Below are 24,763 nucleotides of genomic sequence, written 5' to 3'. Positions count from 1 at the left end.
CCTCCCATCCCCTCCTCCCACCCCCTACTATCATCATACCTGCTTCCCCCACTCCCCTGACTAACGCCGAGCCTAAACTCCCAAGCTCACTCTTCACCGCTACCATCCACCCACCATTCCCTTCATTAACACCCACCATTTTCCCACTACGACCCCACTTCTTCCCCTCCCTAAAAGTTGCATGCCTTGCCCTGGCAAGAACAGTACCCGCGTCACTTTACTCCAATATCAACTGACCAATTTCTCAAACTTCTCTCTGCCTGCAAACCATCCGGCTCCCCACTCGACCCATGCCCAGCCACAACCCTCAAAGAAATGTTTGCATCTACCCGCACATGAGAACACGCAAGTTCCATCATAAACAAATCCCTCTCCTCAGGAATTGTTCCAGACGTGTTCAAATCTGCTCATGTTAAGCCTCTTCTAAAAACCCATCCCTTGACCCTCTCGCGCCCAAAACTATCGCCCCAGCTCATACACCAAGTTCCTCGCCAAACTCATTGACCGGACCACCTACTCTCAAATGCATGCCTTTGTCGAAGCCAACAATCTCCTAGACCCTGCGCAATCAGGCTCCAGAGCTTGACATGGAACCGAAACCACCCTAACCTCTATCTGGGATGACCTTAAAAACACTGCTGATTCTGAGGGATGCGCCGCACTAATCCTCCTTGACCTATCCGCCGCCTTTGACACAATCAACCCCTCAATCCTCCTTGACCACCTCCACTCCCTGGGAATCAGTGGAAACACTCTCAAATGGATAGCATCCTTCCTCGACAATAGGAACCAAATAACCGTACTCTCCACCTATGCTTCCCACGCCCACCCAGTCAAGACTAGAGTTCCACAAGGAGCAAGCCTTTCAGCCCTCTTGTTTAACCTCTATATGTCCACCCTCCCATGAATAATCCGCTCGCACAATATCCTGTGCTATAACTACGCCGATGACACACAACTAATCCTAAAACTCCTGAAGTCAAAACCCAACTGCCAACCCGACCTCGCTTCCTGCATCCTCGATATAGATCACTGCATGACCACAACCCACCTCTTGCTAACCCCCTCCAAAACTGAAATCATTGTATATGGCAACACCGAACTTCTTCCGCATCCACTACCCTGGCCATCTGTCATGGGCAATTCCCCGACACCATCAAATTCAGTAAAAAACCTTGGATGCACCCTAGACTCAGACCTAACCCACTCGCTCCAAGTCAACAACGTCTCCAAATCCTGCCACTACACCTTAAAACTCTTAGGCACATTGTACATACCCCTCCTTTCCCAACAGACTCTCTGAAGTCCAATCAATTGTTATGTCAAGACTGGACTATGCTAACCCCCCTCTACCTTGGAGTCCACGCATACCAACTGACTAAACTACAAAGAGCACAAAGCGCTGCAGCCAAACTGCTACTAGCACTTGGCCCAAGAGATCACATCTCCCCAGCCCTCGAAACTGTGCACTGGCTTCCGGTTGCCCGAAGGGTGACTTTCAAAACCTTATGCATCTCTCACAAGCAATGCATAAAACCAGACCTCAATATCTTCAAGACAAACTTAAACCCTAGTATCCTCCATGCACTCTAAGTTCAAGCTCTGCCAGCCTCCTAGTCATACCAAAAACCAACTCAGTCAGGTTAGGTGGATCATCATTCTCAGCCCTGGCCCCCACTCTGTGGAACACACTTCCACCCCACATCTGACACACTGAGGACCTCATGTCTTTCTGCAAATTACTGAAAACATGGCTCTTGCCCTAAAATTGACTCTTAACTCAAACTGGATAACAGCACTCAATGACCTTAGCTCAAAGCTGCTATATCATAAATAACAATCCAGCATCATGATCCGAGCGAGAAATTGAAAACTAATAACCGCTAATGTAAATTAAAACAGATAAACTGAATAGAACGAGTGAAGTGGATGAAATTAGTAAAGTGGATGAATGGAATAAACTGGATGAAAGCAGTCAAATGGATGAAACTAAGGAAATGGATGAAATCAATTAAATGGAAGTGAGGAACGAAGTGGACGAGAGGAATGAAGTGGACGAGAGGATAGAAAGGATGAATGCATGATACGGATGGTGTGCACGGAATAGATAGAGTACATGGAATGGATAGATGGCATGGAATGATAGAGCGCATGGAATGAACGGAACAAATGGAATAGATGGATCAAGTGCTTGGGACGGATGGAGTGCATGGGACGGATGGAGTGCATGGGACGGAGTGCATGGCACAGACAGAGTGCATGGGATGGATGGGGTGCATGGCATGGACGGAGTGCATGGGACGGACGGAGCGCATGGGACGACTGGAGCGCATGGGACGGACGGAGCGCATGGGCCGGACGGAGCGCATGGGCCGGATGGAGTGAATGGGCCGGATGGAGTGCATGGGATGGATGGAGTGCGTGCGACGGCTGACGTAGGTAGAACGGACAAAGTGGGTAGAACGGACAAAGTGGGTGGAACGGACGAAGAGTGTGGAGCAGATGAAGAGGGCAGAGCGGACGAAGAGTGTGGAGTGGATGAAGAGTGTGGAGCAGATGAAGAGTGTGGAGCGGATGAAGAGTGTGGAGCGAATGAATAGTGTGGAGCGGTTGAAGAGTGTGGAGCGGTTGAAGAGTGTGGAGCGGTTGAAGAGTGTGGAGCGGTTGAAGAGTGTGGAGCGGATGAAGAGTGTGGAGCTGGTGGAATGCATGGATCAGACGAAGTGCATGGATCAGTAGGTCATCGGAATGCATGGTACTGATTGAACAGATGGAGTGCATAGACCTGAGGGAGTACATACGAACAATAGAATTATTGAACAGTTAGGGGGCATAGAATTGACATTGTACAAGAATGGTTGGAGTGCATGAAATGGTTGGAGTGCCTGGAATCGGTTGGAGTGCATGGAATCGGTTGGAGTACATGTAACGGTTGGAGTGCATGGAACAGTCGGAGTGCAGGGAACTGTCAAATTGCATGGAATGGTTGGAGTACAAGGAACGGTTGGACTGCAAGGAATGTCTAGAGTGCATGGAATGGTTGGAGTGCATGGAATGGTTGGAGTGCATGGTATGGTTGGAGTGCATGGAATGGTTGGAGTGCATGGAATGGTTGGAGTGCATGGAATGGTTGGAGTGCATGGAACAGATGGAGCGCATGGAACGTTTGGAGTGCATGGAGTGTTTGGAGTGCATGGAGTGTTTGGAGTGCATGGAATGTTTAGAGTGCATGGAATGTTTAGAGTGCATGGAATGTTTAGAGAGCATGGAACGTTTGGAGTGCATGGAACGTTTGGAGTGCATGGAACGGTCGATGAGCATGGAACGGTCGACAAGCATGGAACGGTCGACGATCATGGAACTATTGATGAGCATGGAACTGTTGATGAGCATGGAACTGTTGATGAGCATGGAACGGTTGACGTGCATAGAACGGTTGACGTGCATGGAACGGTTGATGTGCATGGAACGGTTAGAGTGCATGGAATGGTTGGTAGGCATGCAATGCACCGAGCATGAAGGCGCTCAATCTGAAGCACCTACTGTAAACCACCATATCACACCACCACACTTACTCTCATCTATACACCACCACTCAACTAGAACACAGCGATATTATGACACATTTGGTATAGCTGTTCTCATACCAACACCTGCCACATACTCCCCATCATCCTAACTAAACACAGCTGGCAGCACATCCGCCAGCCTAGGCGTTCTCCTCAGGCCTAACGCAGCCAGAATCAGTCTGGCATCACCCTGCCAGAACGAACACATACTCCTGATCTCTCCACCACCACACCTACCGCTAAGAAGCAGCTATCATATGAGCGCCACACCTGCTGCACACATATCCGGTGCACACACGCACCTTATGACTCTCTCTCTCTCTTTACTGATCAGAGGGTGTTCAACCTACCAGCACCTTCAGATCATACCAATGGTACATAAGGCGCTATATAAATGCAAAATGACATAACATATAAAAGCCACATTAAAGTGAGTTCTAAATTTAATGTGACATTTCAATATGTACAATCTATAGGTACATGACATTTCCTTGAAAATAGCTTCGGCAATAAATTGCCCTGCGAGTATTCGTAAACTTCCCTGTTTAGTACTAGCATATGCTGACGACTTAGTGATATTCGATCACACTATAAGTGGCCTACGTCGATCAGCCATAGCTCTCTGGGAATATTCTGAAAATAATGGGCTCACTATTAATGTAGAGAAAACACATGTGATAAGATATACAAGTAAAGGATCTTCTCATGTTATGCTCTGCATTGATAGTGATGAAATTACATATGTCCCCAAAGGCGATTATACTACATGCAAACGCAGCAGAGTGATAAGAGTGATAAGAGCTGCGCAAATCACTCTACAACTAAACAGGGAGGCTTTACCTTATGGGGAACTCACCATTTATATATACAAGTCTTCTCTCCTATGATGATATATGGATTAGAATCATTGATTCAAATGGAGCTAAATGGGCTACAACTTTTAGAGGGCAAATATTGGAGGAAGATATTGGGACTTCCATCATGTATCCCAATGGCCCTGCTAAGACTCGAGTTGGGACTTATATCCTTAAAAGCTCTGGTATTGAAAAAGAGAGCCAGGCTTTATCTAAAAATGATAAATGGTACTGGAAATGCCCTATTAACGACAGTTGCTCTGGAATGCAACAAAGAAAGCTCCCTGAGCGAATTTAAAATTCAAATGGAACGATTGCTTAAAGACATTTGCTGGACACACCGAGATGGGTCCTATACGGAGGCAATGCAGGCTGTAATGGGGAGACGGATAGAGCTATGGGATGGCTTGAAAATTACGAACATCTTAGCAAGCTAAAAAGTTATAATTTTGTGCAAACTAGGCTATATAACTTTAAAAAACCAAAGCAATATTTGCTAATATGTCCATCCCATAGGCTCAGGAGATTTATACTTTTATTAAGAATAGAATATCTTCCCATTAGGATGACCACGGGGGTGACAGAAAACATACCTAAAGAACAACGCTATTGTCGCCTATGTAAGAAACAGGAATTATTTGAGACAGCTAAGCATGTCCTCACAGAATGCCAGGTAATGATGGATGATATAAGATTACATCTAGGAAAATATGTATACAATTGGAAGACCATAGGGGAGATGCTGTTCTGGAATTATTGTGTTAACACTAAAAGTATGCATTTGTTAACAGCACTTTATACTATCTGGATGAAGGTGGAAGCCAAATTGGGTATATCTATATGAACCTTGCCAAGATCTTCTTGGGCCCAGCCTTCTATATGGAAATGAGATTTAAGGAAGGAGGTTTTATAAATTGAAATTTGAAATATAACACATTTTAACTAAGAGTCAGGACGATCTGCATTTGTTATATTGATAGTACAAAGAGATAATTAATTATATTTTATCCTCTGAATCTAAGCATATTGTACTGTATTGTTTTTATATGAAGATATATATATTTTATTGTAACTTTCTTTTTATCTGTCATATGATTTTACTGATAAAATGTATATGTGTAAAGTTTATAATTTAAACTAAATCACATTAAAGATATTATTATTATTATTATTACTATGTACAAGAAGCATATATGAGTTTTACATTTTGTAAATGTACATAATTTGTATTTCTTTGAAAACAGACAACAGAATCATTGAATAGCTATGGGAAGCACCAGATAACTTTACAATCATAGGGAGAAAAACACAGCAAGGAATGCATAGAAAAAGGAGCAGGGAGCTAACAGGGAGAGTGAGGGTGGAAAATTTGCAGCAAGGGCTCTACAAGCAACCAGGGTGGATAGTGGGTATCAGATCACCAAGTCTCATGTAGGGTAGGGAGTGCATGGTGTGTGTGGCCTAGATGTTAAGGAGGTGCCATTCCTTGAAGAGGAATGTCTTGCGCTTTTTCCAGAACTGTAGAACTGTAGAAATGATGGGGCAAGTCTGATGTTGATGGGGAGGAATTTCCAGAGTCTTGGAGCGTTAACAAGGAAGGTCTGTCTTCTGGTTATTTCCTTTGCACACTTTTGTCATTCAAGTCTGCACATTGCCTTAATTTGGGTGGAGTGCAGGCCTCTGCAGATGCTGAGTTCTTAGTGAGGTAGCAATGGGGACTTCGGGATGATAACCTTGTAGATATTGAAACAGTATGTAAAGATGATACAGGCTTGCAGTGGAAGCCAGTGCAGTTCAATGGGAGTCAGTGTGATTTGGTCCAATTTTCAGAGTCCTTTAATGAGTCTTGCTGCAGCATGCAGGAAACATTTCAGGGGTGCAGATGTGTCACCAGAAGGCACTCCAAAAGGGCATTACCACCATCTAGGTGGGAGAGAATCAATGCTTGGATAGCAGATCTGAAGTTGTATTTTGTGATGAAGAGATATATTTTCCAAAGAAGAGAAAGTTGGTACCAGGCTTTGTGTGTCTTCCTTGATATGTGCTGTTTGAACGTGAGGTGTCAGTCAATGTTGAACCCAAGGGTCAGCTGAGGTGTGAATCCCTCGAAGTTCATAGCTGTAAGCGATATTCAATCAACACTACAGCTAAGTCAATGCCTAGTCTGGGATGCTGAGGAAAACCCTTATTGATGTATTTTATATCCAGTTCAGTACTCTGGATGACAACCCTTGTATAACACCCCCCTCTTAGAATCCCCCTGACCCCACTGAGCCAAGAAGTAGGTTTGTTTTGCAAATTAAAAGGTTTATTTGAAAAATTAAACAATATATATATATCACACTTTTAGAATAAATTAATACCTGATAGTACACTTAGACATATGATGTTGATCAACAATGGGTAATCTGGCACTAGCACACTTCTTTACAATCAATGAGGAGTTAGTATAGGATGGATAAAGTAGCAAAAATACTTTTATGGTTTCAAGGGAAAAGCAATGAGGAATAAAATGCAGTACAGAAATACTTGATATGATTTTAGCAAAAGATAAGATAATCACTTTTTCTCTGGCAATTCACCCCCCTCCCCTATGCAATGTAAGAAATGGAAGGAGATGGAAAGAGGAGCACACAGTTCTCAGGAATGCAATGAAATACAATACGAAATTCAGTTCCCCCCCAGCAAGCTTAAAACAGGTGGGAGTTTGAAACACAGGCCCAAAATGCTTTTTAAATGTGATGGCAATGGATGGGAAAATGTGCCAACTGATTTTAATTCCCTCTAGAGATTCAGGGTGAGTGGGAGATGTGTGTTGGTATTAGTTCAGGCTCACTTTAGCGATGCTCTATGAGTTATTACCAAGTTGCAAACGGATTTTAACAAAAGAAAGAATGGAGCTGCTATTTTGACAAGTGGAGAAATTGAGCCCAAATTGCGGTAAATTTCGCGAGTGCGTAAATCGTGATTGCGGAAAAAGTATAAGGAGTAGGAAGTCTAGAGTCGTTGGAAAGCCTAGATTCTAAGCTTTCAGATGAAAGTTAAATTCCGTTCCTAGCCCAAACGGTTCCAGATATACGGACGATTAAATATAGGTCGTTTTTCGGATTTAAAGTAAACTCAAAATGACAGGTGACAGCTTGCAGCTGCAGAATTGACAGGTGACAGTTGTGCAGCTTTAAAAATGACAGATGACACGATTTCTAGGAGGCTGTTCTACTTAGGTTAAAATAGTTTGGATTAGATTATTTTAACTAAGAGATTGGTTCTGCACAGTTCTGATAGGTACTCACAATATAAATTTGAACTAGGCCTCGTCACGGATCTGGTCAACACGTCCGGCTGCGGTTCTGTCTGCTCGGACACCGGTTCTGCTCACAGCGATCTGGGTCAGCTCTGCTCTGCTGGTCTAGCCTCTCTGGATTATGGATGTAACACTGCTTTCTGGGTACTGCTACAGGTTCTTGCAAAAATTCTCGGCAAAACTTCAAACAGCTCGCCCCGGCTGTTGAATAGTTTGGTTAGTTTTGAGGCATGCTGAAGAGGATTCAGCTGGTGGATTCAGGCCTCTCTGCTACAAATTCTGGAGTTAATTTCTGCTACAGGTTCTGGAGATTGATGGTTCTGAAGTCTGGATCTCTGGATGTGAAGTCGTCGGTCAGCATGCTCCGCAGCAAATGGAATTGAATGTCTCTACCTGTCCCAGCAGTCTCTTTTTATGTGTTTTGGAAAGTGGGTGTGTGCGTTGGTCATAACTAAACCTGCCCCTCTCACTTATCATTGGCCAATTCCTCCTCTCTCCCTTGATTGGGGGAAGGAAATGTGAGTCAGAGTGATGCTCCAGGTTTTATGGTCAGAGGATCCTCCTCTTGTCGGATTGCACACAAATCTATTTCTGACCCAAATACATATTTATCTATGTACCATTTTTCTAATATTATAGGTCCAGTTAACATATTTTCTGTAGCACCAAATCATCCGATCCCTGTCTTTGTACGATGTCGTGTTCACTGATGACAGAATTCTCCCCTTTTCATCCAGATAACGACCTCTAAACCTTTCCAGATTTTACACAAATGTGCACCAGAGATATGGGTTACAGATGATAAAGTGTCAGATTTTTAACATGCATACATTTGGAGTAACAACCTTTTTTCCGCTACTATCCCCAGGAACATACCCCAGGGTCCTAACACCTCTTAAAATGTGCACAGAAAAATCACAAGAATAATGGTATTATTCATATAATTTTGACCAGTCTGCACTATGAGTTATCTATCTTTTTAAAATTATGCCCTGGTCAAAATGGGTTGTGGCTTCCCACATCACAGGGTGGCATAACTGGTTTATCCACTTCTCCCAAGCTCAGCTGGCTTGCAGAGGCACTGCCCCCCCCAGTTTCCCCTAAGAGGAAACCACTTTATGGCCCCCCACAATATAACATTTGCCTGAGTCTAGGACAGGCCTTTGTTCAACTCCCTGTAGTCCCCAGCTGCCACTCCCCTTTCAATCAACAGGGCCATGTGACCTCAGGAAGCAGCCAGGCCTGGCAGCCAGGCCTGGGAACACAGCTGTTGATCCAGTTTCAACTCCTGTCGGGGGTAGTTGTCAGGCAGAATTCAGTTTCATTAAGCCAGGTTTCAGCTAAATGTCACTTTTTGTTCCCAGTTTTCTACATTCAAATCAAACTGACAATTTTTACATATACATTAAATAATTACTTCCTTCAAGTCATTTCAGAATATAGTTTTACATTGTATCGACCTCTTAGCAAGTCTTTCCTTGGCCTGGTTTTGTTTCATTTGTTCAGTTTTACACAAAAGTCTGGTGGTTTAAAACGCCGGCTTTCTGATAGTGGTGAGTACCGGTACTGCCTCCATCTTTGGGATTAAGAAAATGAATTCCCCACAGTACTGAGTTGCTTTTTGGCAATCAGCATTGCCATTCCCAATGGTTTCAGGCTACTGTGTGTGTAGCCCAATGGTGGTTTTAGGCAGGGCCCTCCTGTGCTCACAACATAGGCAAAAATGGGTGGCAGCCTATTCTTCATGTTTTCCCTGTGCACTCTCTGGGGAGTTCTGGCCATCATGATGTTTTCCATGCCAGTACTGCACAGTTTTATGGTAGGGCTTGGATGTATGGATAAAAAACATCCCACATAGCAGAGAGCTAGGTCTGAATGTCAGGTTGTTCTGTATAGTTAGTCAACAGTAGGAATTCAGTCTTGGAGGCGTTGAGCTTCAGGTAAGCACTGGATATCCAAGACTGGATAAATGTGAGGCAGACCTTGAACCTATGGATATCTTCGATGGAGGATATCTTGAGGTAGATCTGTGTGTCATCTGCGTATTGGCCAATGTGTGGAGCGCGAAGGGTTCTGAGTGGCTCAATGTAAAGATTGGACATCGCAGGGTACATGATGGATCTTTGAGGGACTCGACAGATTATGGGAATTGTGATGGGTAGATTTGGTGAGCTGTAAGAATCCATTGTTATGATCTGTTGGTGATTTACAAGGTAGGATTTAAACCAGCTGAGGACGATCTCCCTGATCCCCATGCGGCGATGTAGATTGTTGCTGAGTGTCTGGTGGTCTAAATAAAATGTAACTCATTCTGCTTCTTGTGTTAAACACCTCTTATACAAATATAAGCTCACACTAAAGTGACTGCTATCTTTCGTATGAGTTTTCATTAAGTGTAAGTGATGTATTGGAATTGTACAATTACATTTATGCAATTAGGTCTCCTACACATCTTAGATACATTTGAAACTGATATATATGTCAGTCCTAACTTTGATATCATAAATGTACAAAATGTGCATCTCTTACACAAACATGAACTGTTCAATTAAAAGACGCACATTAATTTTGCTTATTGTCATATATAGATACATCTTTAAATGAGAACATCTCAACATTGTGTGGGTTGGTTGTAAAGGTGCACTCATAAATTACTAAACAGAATTAGAGAAATTAGCTAATTAACTCAAAATTCTGGGTGCTCCCTATTAGATATGTGCTACCAGATCAAATGTGTATGCGAAAAAGAAGTGGTACCTCAACAAACATTGAGATACAAATGACCATTACAGCCCAAAGGTTGCAAATATAATTCTCGGAACCATACATTTGAGAGAAGTCACTTATTTTCAACAAAGTATATTTCCAAAATTAGAATACAAATTCAGAGTAAACAGGGTGATACAGCAGTTTGGTAATTTCAAATACATAGATTTTAAGTAATCAAAGAGATACCATACATATTCTCAGCCATCCTGGTTGTTACAGAGTCAATTGGTAGTATCCGTTACACTCACATGGATTCCAAATACTCATAGGGATACATTAGTTGGTAGTTTCAATTACAAAAATTCAAAATGATCAGAGAAGATTCATCAATGTTCTCAACCATCACAGTAATTATCATTAACAGTTGTTCTTATGTTGTTTAGTGGCCATTCAATACTGTTATTTGTGATATGTAAAATTGGAGTGAAATTGGAAGAAATAACGATAAAATGCAAAGGCATATGTATATGAGACTCTTGTTTATGATTAATAATTGAATTACATGCTCCTTGAATGGCCACTAAACAACATCATTACAACTGTTAATGACAATTACTGTGATGGTTGAGAACATTGATGATTCTTTGATCATTTTGAATTTTTGTTATTGAAACTACCAACTAATGTATCCCTGTAAACAGAAAGCATCCAACACAGGACAGCTCTGCCCCCAAACCATCCCCTGGGAACAATGAGGTTGATGTTATGTCTACTAAGGCCTCAGCTCCTGCCTGCCAGGACCCTGACACTAGAGGTGAAGGAACCCCTGTATGTCCCAGCCAAGCTACCTGGAATGAAAGAGCAACAGACGGAATCACCTTTTCCTGGAGTCCCTGTATTGATATTCAACGGCAACTGTAGAACTATGAAGGGACCCATGGTTCTGCCTGCACTTCTGAGCCATATAAATGCCATCCAAGCTGCTGCAAGGGACCCACTGAAGTCATCCTTGACCTCGACACTGAAACGCCTCTGCTTCACTATGTTCACTCAATACCAATGCAGAAGCTCTGCTATCTTCATAGCTGAGACCTCCTCTTGAGTCTGCCAACATACCCAATTCAACACCGCCTCCTGATCACCAGCTACTTGGATCTCCAAACTGACACAGCTGCAAAGAGTCAACACTGTTTTGTGCCAGCCATGCCCATGTTCCCCCAAAGGCAAGTCTCTGCTTCTCCATGCTCGAGGTTACAGAGTCTTCCATCACCACCAACCCAACACTGCACACCATTCTGAGCGTCTTCAACCCGCATGCCGATTCCCATGCTGAACAGCACCACATCGTTGGGACCTTTTGCTGCTGCTCCACAACTCGACCATGGCACAGGACAGAAAGCATCCCGATTCCTGGCTGAACATTGACAAGCATGGTTCAATGCTGTTGTGCAGATAAGAAAGAAATATGGGACCGTGAAAAGGTCATATCCCCAGTCCACTTTTGTGAACTATAGTGAGTTTTATGTTTCACAAGAGATTTCCTTGAACACCGACATTGTGTATTTGTATTTTATTTTTTTATATAGAGCGCCAAGCCCGGGGGGCATCTGGGCGCATTTCTTAACAGGATACAGTTACATATATTTACACAATGTTACATATGCATTACATATTACATATTCAGTTACATTTTACATATACAGTTAAATACAGTTAGATACAGTTAAATATTTACAGATGCATTCCAAAGGTGCACAGCAAAGGTTTGTTAGGCATGAGCGAGGTACCTGGAGCTAGGGCTAATAGTCCTGGGCTACAAGCCAGGTTTTGGCTTTACTTCTGAAGGAATGGAAGAAGGGCTAATTTCTAATAGGGCTGTGTAAAGAGTTCCAGAGCCTTGCGGCAAGCACCAGGAAAATGCTGCCCCGGCCGTCTGAAGCTTGAACCTTGGTAAAAGGAGGCAGTGTGCTTGGGCCACTCTATGGGGGCGATCAGAAGTGTTGAGCGTGAATAGATTAGACAGATATTTCGGTTCCTGTTTGGAAGGCATTTATGCGTGAGTGACAGTGATTTGAAGGCGATTCTTTGGGTGACAAGTACCCAGTTTAGGCTGCGTCTGGTATCGGAAATATGTGTTCTAGGAATATTCAGTGTTGGCCTGATGGCATTGTTTTGTATTACTTGTAGTTTGTTTATATTCCGTTGTCTAGTCCCTAGATAGAGCGCATTGCAATAGTCTAGTTTCAACAGGACAAGGGTTCTAGCTAAAGAAGTGAAATTAGCGGTAGGGAGGAAAGGTCATAGAATGCCGGAATACCTGGGCTCATCGCTCAGAGTGCTAGTCTACAACAGCTTGCATTTGATATTTCATTACAGACTGGATTTTTGCTTGTGTATTAGGTACTTATTGGCATTTTATTGTTTCATTAAAAGTCTCCAGTTTTATTGAACCTTGATTGTGAATTCTTGTATTTTGAACTATGTTACTTAAGATCTTTGGGGTGCTACTGATCCCTCATGAAGATATAATGCTTGCCACCGGCCTGCGCTATCACACAAGCAGAGGCGTTGCTAGGGGGGGGGGCAAGGGGGTTATAGCCCCTGGTCTTTTGGTTGTAGCCCAGGATAGAATCTCAGGAGCTACAGCCAAAAGGCTAGCTAGCCCCCGGTTCCAGCAGTTCTGACATGAGCGTAGCCCTAGGTCTTTTCCAGACCTAGCAACACCCCTGCACTCAAGGCAAACGAGTAATACGTTTCGGCTGTGCCTGTTTCATCTTTATGATTGGCACCACCCCTGGGTTAGTAGTAGTGCGGGACTGACCAGGCAGTTTTAGCACTACTCAGCCCTACACCCTTTCAAAGCACAAGTCATTTCGTCAGAGCCCCCCTTCCTTGCTCCCGCCTCTGCCCCACTCCACTGCAGACTCCTATTTGTCCACACTTGTGCTGTCTCCACGCCTTAGTTCTCTGCACCTGTCAGGCCGCCTGCTTAAAGTGCTCCCGCTTTTCAACGGCACTGCTACCTGCTGGCAAAGATGCCTATTCCTTCTATCCGTTTTCTTTTTCATTCTATTGTGCAGGACGCTGCTTTGGGGAGTGCCTACCTCACGCCCTTTGGCTTCTGTGCACCCAGTTGCCGTTACTGTGTTCCTCATCCCCCACCCCCGGAAGTGCCAATGAAATTGACATGCTATCTCATCAACCTGGTTGATGGAGTATCATGGTGCTATGATTTATAATCTCTAGACATTTGGGGATTGCATCATGTATCAGAGGCCAACATTTTGGGAACGAGGGGGCGGATAACAATTCTTTATCAATTACACTAAACTGTTTGTATTTTAGATGAGCCTGCGTTTGCCTGTCCATTCGACCTTCAGTTTCCCTGCAACTTCCTTCCCGCTAGCATAACCAAGAAGAAAACCTGCATATGCCTGCATAGAGTTCACGCATGTGATTGTAATTGGCTATGTACAAGGTACTAATTTAATAATAATTCATGATGTGATGACATGTCCTATTCAGGAACACATATTAAAACAGTTACAACAGAGACGGATATACGATGATCCAAAATACTCAATGGTTGCCTTCCGTGCCTTTATCGTTTTGATTATTTTACGTTCTCCTAAGTGCAGACAGGAGGTCTAGAAACCTTATCGCTGATCGTGTATTTCCTGACGCCCCGGGCACCTTCTAGCAATAAAAACATGTTTAATGGTGAGGCATGGATTAAGAGGGCTTAATCGTTTATCGTGCACCTCATTGCCGAAGCTTTCTTCAAAGGAGGCAGGGTGTCTCAGCAACGGGGCCATGGATGATGACAAAGGATGTCATGGATCAGATAGGGAACGGCAAGAGTTGAAGGGTTTAGGGTTAACATAACAGTTTGGATGGCTCCTCGCCGCCTGCCAGCAGAAGGTTTATTTCAAGTGAGCCAGGGATGCCTTTGATCCTCGCAAACCACATCCTTCCCGTGAGCTTCCAAAAATAGATGAAAGCCACGCAATTGAATTTATAGCAAATATTTTAGGACTCGTTTAACTAATGTGAACTGCGCATTCCACGCTAGACGATTAAATAGCAATAAGAGACATCTTTCGCAAGAGCGCCTGTCAACGTTCTGCTTAACAGGAGGCCCGCTGCCTTAGGGTTGCATGTACCGCTGTATACTTCTCCATTTAGCATGGCATGCATTCCGTGGAGGCGCCTCAATTTTCAATGGAAAACCATGCATACAGACCTACTGTTTTGGCTTCTTATATTACAGCATATTCAAAAATAAAGCGTAGAGAAAGGAACATTAGACAGTGTGACATTAGAACAGTCTTGTCATGTTCTCCAATCACACCTAATGCATAAGGGGAAATGAAAGTATCTACACCTGGTCATAAAGACAGGACAACGCTCCACTTTTCTCAATTCAGTAACACAGTGAATGTAATATTTGTTTAAATCGAATTTATAAAACCAGGACCTATCTACCATTGTTTCCCTCGCTGTACAACATTTCCAAATGAATAGACGTTAACATGGTTAATTGATGAATATCTGCTTTCCAGCAGTGGTGTGCATGGCAGTCAGGACGCTATGGCAGATCATAAAAGAAGAACAGCATGTTAACAACTCAAAACATAATACAAAACAGCATCACTCTTTCTATATTTAGTTAACTCAAATGATTTACATCTATACATCCTAAAATTCCTAAAACAAGATCCATGAACTAAACTAGCACATTACTGTTCGACACAAAGAACTGCAAAAGAAATAACATCATATTTCCATCAAACAGTTTAAAAACACAGTTTAAATAAAAAGTTAAAGAGAATCGAAATCCAAGAGCAATTAATACTTGGTTCCTAGTTTCCTAAACACGTTTGTGCAGTCTTACATGCAGAGTGCGGTGTCACAGCAATGGCAATTGATTCCACTCTGTAAATGGAATTCCAAAATTGGCCTGTTTCAATCCCTTCTATGGCTGTGGTAAGTTTGTCATACCCCGTTACATATAGATGCATTCATCTATTGCATTTAGTTAGGATGTGACGATAAGTTTCAAGTTCTAACTTACATAGCCGACGCAGTATCAATTCATTATGAATATCGCGCCAAGCTCCATAATATTTCCATGTAGGTAAGATGTTAAAGTGCAAATACGATATGAATCTTTTCAGGGATTGATCACAGTGTTTGGTTAAATAGGTAGGCAGGGCTTTGGGTAGGAAACTCTGGGTTGAATAAACCTGGTATCTTTTCATTTTAGCCAGGTTATTAATGTTTTCTATTTTATCCAACTCTCTCGATTTCTTCTTTAAAATCTGCTCAATATTAGGCATTTCAAATTCTTTGGCTCAAGATATACCCAGGGCTGACAGTAAAATCCTGATAGATTCCTCCAGCTCAAGAATACAACTGTTATCCTTGCCAAGTTTATCTTTGATGCCCAACATCTGCACCAAATTATTACCATTGCTCTGGGGTGAATGCAATTTCAGGAACAAGAGTGTCCATTGTACTAACCGCAACTTAACCAATGAACAAGTGCCAAATTCCATTCACACCGCCTCAAACTGTACTGCACTGGGCAAATTCATAACAGACCGTAAGATTTTGGCATCAAATCCCTAAAGCCAAGTGACATATTTATGTGCAAGTGCCTGGAGACTGTACAGCATTGGTGGAATGATGCTAGTTTTATATATCAGTATAAGCCCTTCGATATTGTTGCCATCCACAACGCTGATGTAGCATTTGATAGTAAGCACATTATTCCAGAACGTACTAGAAGAAATATCCCCATGAAACTGGGTAGTTAGATTTAAACACAATGAAAATCGAAGCTATACGTAACTTGCAACTACTTCCAGGCTGTCTTTGCCAAGTTTCCAAATATAACGTGATTTTTTGGGACAAATAGCCCAAGCACATGATTTTGGTCATTTTTGTGTTAATCTTCATACAATGTTCATGTGCGAAAACGTCAATCAACCGCTGGAGGCCCAATGGCATCTGATCAAATAGCACTGTATCATTTGGCATAGGCTAGGTTTGATATAGCCACACCATTGATCTTAGGTGGAAAGTTCCTGACTTTTGCTAAAGTGAACCCCTGCTTTAATCCAATATTAGCAGAAATGGATGAGCGCAATTCATCCTCTTGATTTAGCCTAACCCTGACTTTAGTTTCTGCATATAGACTATGAATAAAATACAATAACTGCAGATCTATGCTCCAGTGTAAACGTTTGGTCCACAGCAATTCCTGTCACGTACCTCGCCCAAAACCCCCTCTGGCAAACCCATTGGCCAGGTGGAGTCAGGACTCGGGCCTCTGGAGTCTGGCATCTTCTTCAAAAGCCCTCATGGGGCCAGTCCTGGCGCCTATGGCACCAGGCTCATACACCATGAACAACAATGTGCTTGGGAACTACTTTATTGTATTGTCAGCCAACATGGAGGAATCCACATAGCTTGGTTCCTAAGAACCAAGCTATGCGGTCTACTGTTTTGGGTGTGGCAGGCCTGGAACTACTTTCCCTGGTACTACTTTACCTGGGCTATATAAACCACACCCTGACTGCAGAACATGCTTCGTGTTACTTTGCAGCTTGCAACGTGACGCTCACCTTGTTCAGCTATTCCCTCGAACCTTGGAGGAGCAGAACCTGCAAGGAGACAAAAGGAACATCATTAGCAGCAGCATCTTACCTGCAGTCTTCATCTTTAAACACTCGCAGCTACTGAGAACAGCTTCCTCGATTCTGCACGCCTCCCGGACAGAACGACCTGAAGCAGGAAGATAGAGGCAACATTAAAGAAAGCTGTAGAGACATTTACAAATTACGAACTGCTCAAAAGGCTTACCTGGCTGGTCACCTCTCGGCTGGCACCACTCCGGACATTCCACTTGCGCTGAAGAACACTGCGACCTACAAGGAAGGAAAACACAGGTTAGCAAAGGCAAGACTTTGCAGCGCTGCGCATAGTGCTTACTTACCGCATCATAGCGCTCTTAATGCGCCATCATTTACCAGTGGGGCTCAACCAAGCCAGTTCGCCACGCTGAAGCTCTGCATACCTAAGGGAGAAAAAAGAGACATTTTAAACAAAGAAAGCCATGCAGGATAGCAACAAAACTAAAGAACAGCAATAAGACCTACCTGAAGAATATCAAACGGGCCGGCGTCAGTGAAGTAACTGGACCACACTCGCCCATGAAAGACAACGCGCCCCTGCAAAGAAGGCAGGACCACATCAGGGCAAAGCTGAGAAGCATACCAGCGAGTAACCCAGCTGGGTGGCGTCCCTGTGGATACCAGGTGAGCGTAACATTCCTGTGATACTAGGTTAAAGGTTTTGAAGTAGTCCACCAGTCAACAATCTAGATTTGGGTATGCCCTGTGCTTTGCTTCAGCCATTAAGGACTGTATTGTGCATATGGTATCCAGTTTATAATGATCCTTCCTGAATCCAGTTTGAAAGGTCTTCAACAAACCATGTTCATGCACTGTAGTAATATATGTAGCACTTTATAATATTTATGGCGCTTTAGAATATATAGCTCTTCACTAAATGTGATGGGACATTTTTTTGTTGCCAGCAATAATGTGGCACACACATATAGTTATTTTATGTTGCCAGTATAACATGTGAATATATTGCTGGTGCCATGCAAGGTACAGAATTCATAATACAGCAAAAGCCTGATGTGAAACTGCAGAGAGTAAAGTACACCATTTTTTTCTTCTCTTGAATATTTCATACATAGAAGACTACATTATCATTATTTATGAGTAACTAACTTTAATTAACATTTACTAAAGCATTAATTCTAACTTTCTTAACATTATAATGTAGTCTTATGTACAAAATGAGGTGAAAAGATAAAATGTGTTTTTAAAAATGCACTGGCATTTCTTTTTCTCTCTCTTCTGTGTTCAGTTTGCAGAAAGCAGAAAGTATGCATAGCAGGAAATAAGAATGGATACAGTTGCTCGGTGAGCAAGGATTCCTTTGTCAGAAAATTAAAGAGTGCTGTTGAAAAAATCCTTTTTAATATGATTGGAGGAAAGTGTCGGCAGATGAAACTACGTAAAAAGGGGCTGGAAAAAAAGTCTCTTGATGACAAGGGAGGAAAAAGAAAGTTAGTTCGGGATGACTGGGCTCTGAAGACAGATGTGCCTGGTATCACTGAGTGCTGGCTGGAGAATTTCCCGCCGCGCATTCCAAACACCCAAGATTACAGGAGCAGTTGGTTGACTGGGACTGTTTTTCAGAGGCGAGCAAAGTAAGATCATGTGGGGGAGCTTCAAACAGATACTTCTGGTAAGCAGATAGTTAAGTGAGGTCACTGTGTGCAGTCGGATGGATGACTTAATTAAAATGTCATGTAGGCAGGATAACAGGATAGCAAAGGAAATCCCGTGCATTTTACTTTGTCATGTTTATAATGTTAAAAAGTAACTCATGTTTTTAAAAAGGCTTGTTTGCTCTGTTTCTGTTTTTTTTTCTTTTGTTACAGATAATGGTGAAATGTTCATGGTAAGCATTGAATTGTGAATTGTACTTGTATACAATATAATCAGAATATAAAAGTGAATTGTTTAGAGTCATTATTGCATTTGGGATTTTATATGTGGAAACAGGGGAGATTCATTCTCTTTGGTAATACATTTGTCAATTTGCCCATGCAGATAGAATAACAACCAGAATAAGCAGTGATAAAATAGGTGTGTGTGTGTGTGTCCTCCTTGCATGTTGTTTGGAGGGAATCTAATATAACATATAGATTATTGGAGGTCTATGAGCCAGTAATGCCTATGGGCGCATAGATCACTGGTGTAGATAAGCCAGTGATACTGGCCACAGACTGTAGGTGGCACTCTATATAAAAGTGTTGGGTTTTCTTGTGTGTATAGGTCCAAGGCTCTCTATAGATCACTAGGAGGTATTCTAATAGAAAGGAAGGTTTTGTTTATGATGGGGTTATGATTTAGGGAAGGACACTATGCTCATCACTAAATACCGCAAACAACATACTACCACAAAATATCGCAAGTAATACATATTACTAGATTCTCCAATATAATATAACAAGGTATGGTCACTAAAATGATATGAGGCCAACCCCAATCTAAATGCAAGGATAATTTACCACCAAACTACCGCTCACAGTTTGACAGTAAGAAAAGTACCTCCCAAACCCACATTTACACAAAATATCCTAGATAAATGGTGCGTCGGCCGGGAAAGTGGCTACTGAGCACCTACTGGGTGTGGCAATTGTGTCTCACACTACCATACGTGCATTAGAGAGAACCCATTTTATGAGAGCAGTGTGACACTGGAAGTGAATTTCAGAATGTCTCAAATGGAGGCCACCTTTCCAGAGCTAGTGCAATATCTGGAGGCAAAGCTATATGCACATGGGACATGGTCATCAAATAATGCCACAGAATAGGAGTGATCACATCTATGGTGAAGTACAGAAAGAACCATTAGACAGCATTTTTGCAGAAGGCAGCATAATTCATGTCTGCTTTTTGAGACGATTAAATGCAGTTGATAAACATGCAGAGAAAGATTGTCTGATACGGCTATGTGCCAAGACATGGTTTATCCTAAATAGGTCCCTGTGAATGCAAGAAAATGATACCAAGCTGATTAGCAAGTTAAGAGCTGATCTGGATGTAGCAAGTGAAAAAGAGGTAAAGTTAAGAGCAGAATTGGAGGTATGTCAAAAGGACATGCAGTCAAAATATACAGATCTCGACACTAAATTGTCTCAGAGTAAGAAGCAGTTTGAGGATAGTGAACAAGAATTGAAACATTTGAAAGCGTTGGTAGATCATATTAGACAAGATAAAGATGAGGTTGTTTTGGAAATACAGGTGTTGCAAAAAGAGCATTTTGAGAAAGAAAGCGATCTACAAAATGCTGAACATGAAATGGTTAAAATGTTTCAAGAAAGAGATAAGAGAAACAAAGAATTCAATGAATGCCAAATGCAAATGGGTGATATGCAAGAGGTAAGTAATAAGATGGGTGATGAAAACAACTATTTGCGTAAGGAGGCAGATAGGCTCCTTAAAAAGTGCAAGGATTTGGAACAGCAAATATGTATTTCCAGGTCACAAGACAGATGACAGGACACCACATTCAATGGAGTTGAGGTAAATTATATTTCTACACAGAGAACTAGTGCCCCAATGGCTGGGCCAGTGAGTGAACTTGGTTGCAGTGCCCTTGGGGGATTTGATGCACCCATTGGGGGCTGCCACCAATCTTGTACACCTGAAACCAGGGTTGAATCACAAAGTAGTGCAATTCCATGGATAGCAGCACGTAGCCCCATAAAAATAATGAAATCAATTAAGGCTCTGATCAAACCATTTAAAAAAGGAGGGGAGTGCTGTATAGAGGACCACTTAGAAGCGGTGCATGATATATTGAAAGCCCTCCAGATACCAAGGAACAATCCAGGCAATACTTTCACTTAACTCTGGATGCTCCCACAGCCAGTATCATTAGAGGGTTAAATGAACAGCAGAGCAAGATATGGGCAGAGTTTGAAAAAGAGATTAGACATCAATTTTCTCCTTTCCAATCATTACAAGAGGCAAAAAAGGTTGCATACACGATTACGGCTGGGCCAAATACGTGCAAGACTTAAAAAGAGCTTTTTCTCGCTTTGATGTATCTTTTGACCCCAATTCCAATGAGTTTAAAACGGATTACTTCTATGGGCTACAGAAAGACATAATATCACAGTTAGCCCGTGAATTTGACTGTAACAAGTCCCTTGAATGGATTGTACACCAAACCACAAAACTATATGAAGTACTCTATTGTCAGGGTAGAGAGAGTGATACAATGAAAGACACTAGACCAAAATCTAAAGAACCCTCAGCAACAGTGATGGAGATCAGGTCAGCCAAAATGTCTCTTGAGCCCGCTCAAAGTCCAGGTAAAACATTTTTTACACCTGAACAAAGGGGTAATCAACAGAGATCGTCACTCCCTGCACCAATGTTTCAATCACATGATACTAGTAATAGGGAGAGCCGCATTAGCCCTAGGTACGTAGGAGACAGACCCCAAGCAGGATATCAGCCTGATATGTCAGGTATGAATAATAATCAGAGACAAAGTCAGGATCAAAGAAATAATGGCCCTTCCAGACACAGAGCAGATTTGACCCTAACACCATGATATATGGTAATCAGGATAGACCCTGATATGTGGATCGATTTACTGAAAATGGGAATCAACATAGGGGACAATACTCGCAAAATGAGAGTCAGGACATGAGGCAGAATATGAATTATGCTCCGCGTCAATACAAGGAATCACCACCACCAGGGGACTACAACCAAAGGATGGGTGCACCCTGCTCCCCTCCACATATGAATCAAGAGTTCAGAAGCAATCCCAATAGAAATCATTCTCCTGAGAGATATCAGAGCAGAGTAGATTCAATCAGGGGTAAAACAACCAATATCGACCTATGCCACAGAGAGAAGATTCTAAGGAGATGGAAAGATTCCAGTGTCTCGAGGCCCAAGTGAAAATGTTGGCTGAGCAATTAGGAAAACTCAGTACAGCACAACAACAGTCATCAAAGGAGGGGGCAGAAGGCCATAGCAATGACCGGGAGGTTTCCGACAATAAGTGCCTAAATATCAATGATACCTGCAATGCTAAGAAAACAGATTGTCCTGATTTGGTTTTGCATAATGATTCTGAGATGCTTAATGATTTAAAAAGGAAAATACAGACACATGAACATGTGACAGAAATTGCAAATACATCTAATAAGAAGTTCAATTTAATCTAGAGTTAAATTAAACATTGGAGATTTGCACAAATGAAAAAGGAAAACATGAGATTCCAAAAGAACAAAGGGACAGATTTAAGAAAGACACATGCATGGGGAATACAAGTGAGTGAACAGGGAGTGAGCGGGGATGCTAGAACCCCTTCCTGGACAATCAAAACAATAACCAAACACAGGCAGAAAGAATAAATACTCCAAAGGAGGGGTACAGATCAATCACCTGAAGAGTTCTTTGAGGCACAGATTTTTGAAGAAGTTAAAAAGACTGGTGCCTTAAAAAATAACCACAAATGCACAGAATTAGAAAATGGCAAATTACCAAGTCATGTTTTTACACATGTTCAGTTGGAGGATTGTAGTGTGACCTCTGATGATACCCGGATGGATGGGCGAACAGTGGCCACACTCCAAAAGACCTGTGAATATGGGGAAATGAATGAAATCTCTCACACAGAAATGGACAGAAAGGAGGGAAAAATGTCTTTCTATTTACCAATGTGCTTAGCCAAAAGTGAAAAAGGCCTGAGAAAGGTGAGCCCTGAAGTCAGTAAGAATTCACACTTTTATGTGTATTAGAGGAAGTTGAAGACAGGTATTATGCTCCCATCACTGTGGAAGAGAAATGCAATACATTTGCGATGATTGACACCGGCGCACTGGCCACAATTATGTCCAAAGAATTGGAAAAAAGTATCAATGAAGGGAGATCTCCACAAAATCAGATCACAGTGAGGCAAAGTGAAGGTCCAGTGCATAATTTTAACGGTGAGGAGGTGCCTATTATAGGTGTTACCGAAGTTGACATAAAGATAGGAAAACACAGAATGAAACAGGAAGTATTGATCACATCTATTTGTGAAATTCCATTTTTGAGGGGGACAGATTGCCTGAAAAGATTGTCTCCTCTCATAGATTGGGTGAATGGAGTACTGTGGTCCTTAACCAAAAAACCATTGAGACCTAAGAAAATAAAATCACAAAACATCAGTATAAATGAATGCCACACCGTTGCCAAAATGAATGATGCAGTGGAGGTATACCTCCAGAATAGCTGTGTACCTAGCGTTACTGTCATTTTGATGTGTCAAGATAAAATGCAAAGTGAAAAAGAAAAACAATCTGTGCAGATTTATTTAGATCCTAGGAAGAAATGGCAAACTGAAATAGATGAGCACACATTGTGCTTCTATTTAAAAGAGAAGAAATGTAAACAGAATACTACTCCTAAAACAGACACAGAAAAACACATTTCCACTCTTGATGAGCAACCATGGGTTCACATTCGTATAAATGACCATTGTAAAGTGATAAAAGCTACCTTAGCGCTTGAAAAGGAAAGGAGTTTTATTAATGAGAGATTACTGCAAAAAATAATGGAGAGGGAGGACATTCCAAAATTTAGAATTAAAAAACAATATATCTCTGGTTTGGACAATCCAGACTTTGAAAACTGAATTGCAGGGAGGTGCATTCTGAAGATGAATATTGGGCAAAAAACAATTTACCATAATGTGTGGATAGTGAGTGGAACACACAATGATTTTTTCATGGGCAATGATATCATGCACAGAATGTGTATGGTGTTAGATTTCCTTAATCAAAAAATATGGTCATGGCTAGGTGGGCCTTCACCTGAATTTGAAGACAAAAGTAAAGCTTACCATTGCCCACAACTGGTCCCATATGCAATTGAATTACAGGTGAGGAAGGATACTACTACTACTATTCCTGCATTCACCAAGCAGGTTGCAATAACGCTAAAGCGCAAGAATGGGCAGCAAATGAAAGATTCTGATGCATTTGTGTGTTTAAATGAGTCCATGAAGCAACACGGCCTGGATTATTAATACACCCCATTGATAGATGTTGGAGAAGGATCTGTCAAAATTATGGTTAATAATAAAGGACATCAGGATATTCATTTAGAGGAAAATTCGTTGTTAGGAATGGCCATAAAAAATCCCATTATACTGCAGATTTCAATTACATGGTAATTGGAAATCTTCCTGAGATATATTGTAGAGGCACAGGGTGTGTTGCCAGAATATCTGGATTCTCAGCCCAAAGGGATCTTTAAAATTCAATCTGTGTACCCTTATGATTCAAATGAGACAGTGTGCTGTCACCAAGAGAATCGTATAGTATTTGACTTAAATGAAAATGAAATAGAAAATCAGCACATTCAAATGGAGGCTAATATGCCAAAATATTTAGGAGTGGCAGCTATACAGAGAGACACATGCAAACAGTTGGAGGAAAGCACAGAGATTCCTCCACTGGAGGATTTTCCAGAATTTTCAAAAATTGTGGAGGAGCAGATTTTATTAGCAGATGCATGTGATAGCGATGAGGATAAAAATGAATTGAGAAAAATATTTATTGAATTTAAAGATATTTTTGCTAAAGATGCATATGATTGCGGTCTAACTAATTTACATGTTGCCACACTATCGGAAGGGTGTAGTAGAAATCCAGTATTTGTGCGCCA

The 24,763-nt window shown here is 41.9% G+C and overlaps 1 long non-coding RNA gene across 1 annotated transcript in view; it reads left to right on the top strand.

Annotated features, from left to right (window-relative positions):
- The window catches only part of LOC138481721 (uncharacterized), a 101,501-nt gene that overhangs the window by 71,464 nt on the left and 5,274 nt on the right, over positions 1 to 24,763 (top strand). Inside the window, exon 2 of the long non-coding RNA XR_011274356.1 lies at positions 18,381 to 18,764. This is a non-coding gene — a long non-coding RNA (uncharacterized lncRNA). The remainder of the gene's footprint in view (positions 1 to 18,380; positions 18,765 to 24,763) is intronic.

The sequence above is a fragment of the Ambystoma mexicanum genome, chromosome 5p, assembly GCF_040938575.1.
Source record: "Ambystoma mexicanum isolate Mex_15411 chromosome 5p, UKY_AmexF1_1, whole genome shotgun sequence".
NCBI lineage: Eukaryota > Metazoa > Chordata > Amphibia > Caudata > Ambystomatidae > Ambystoma > Ambystoma mexicanum.
Note: the sequence above shows the minus strand (reverse complement) of the source record. Positions and strands in the feature narration are given on the sequence as shown.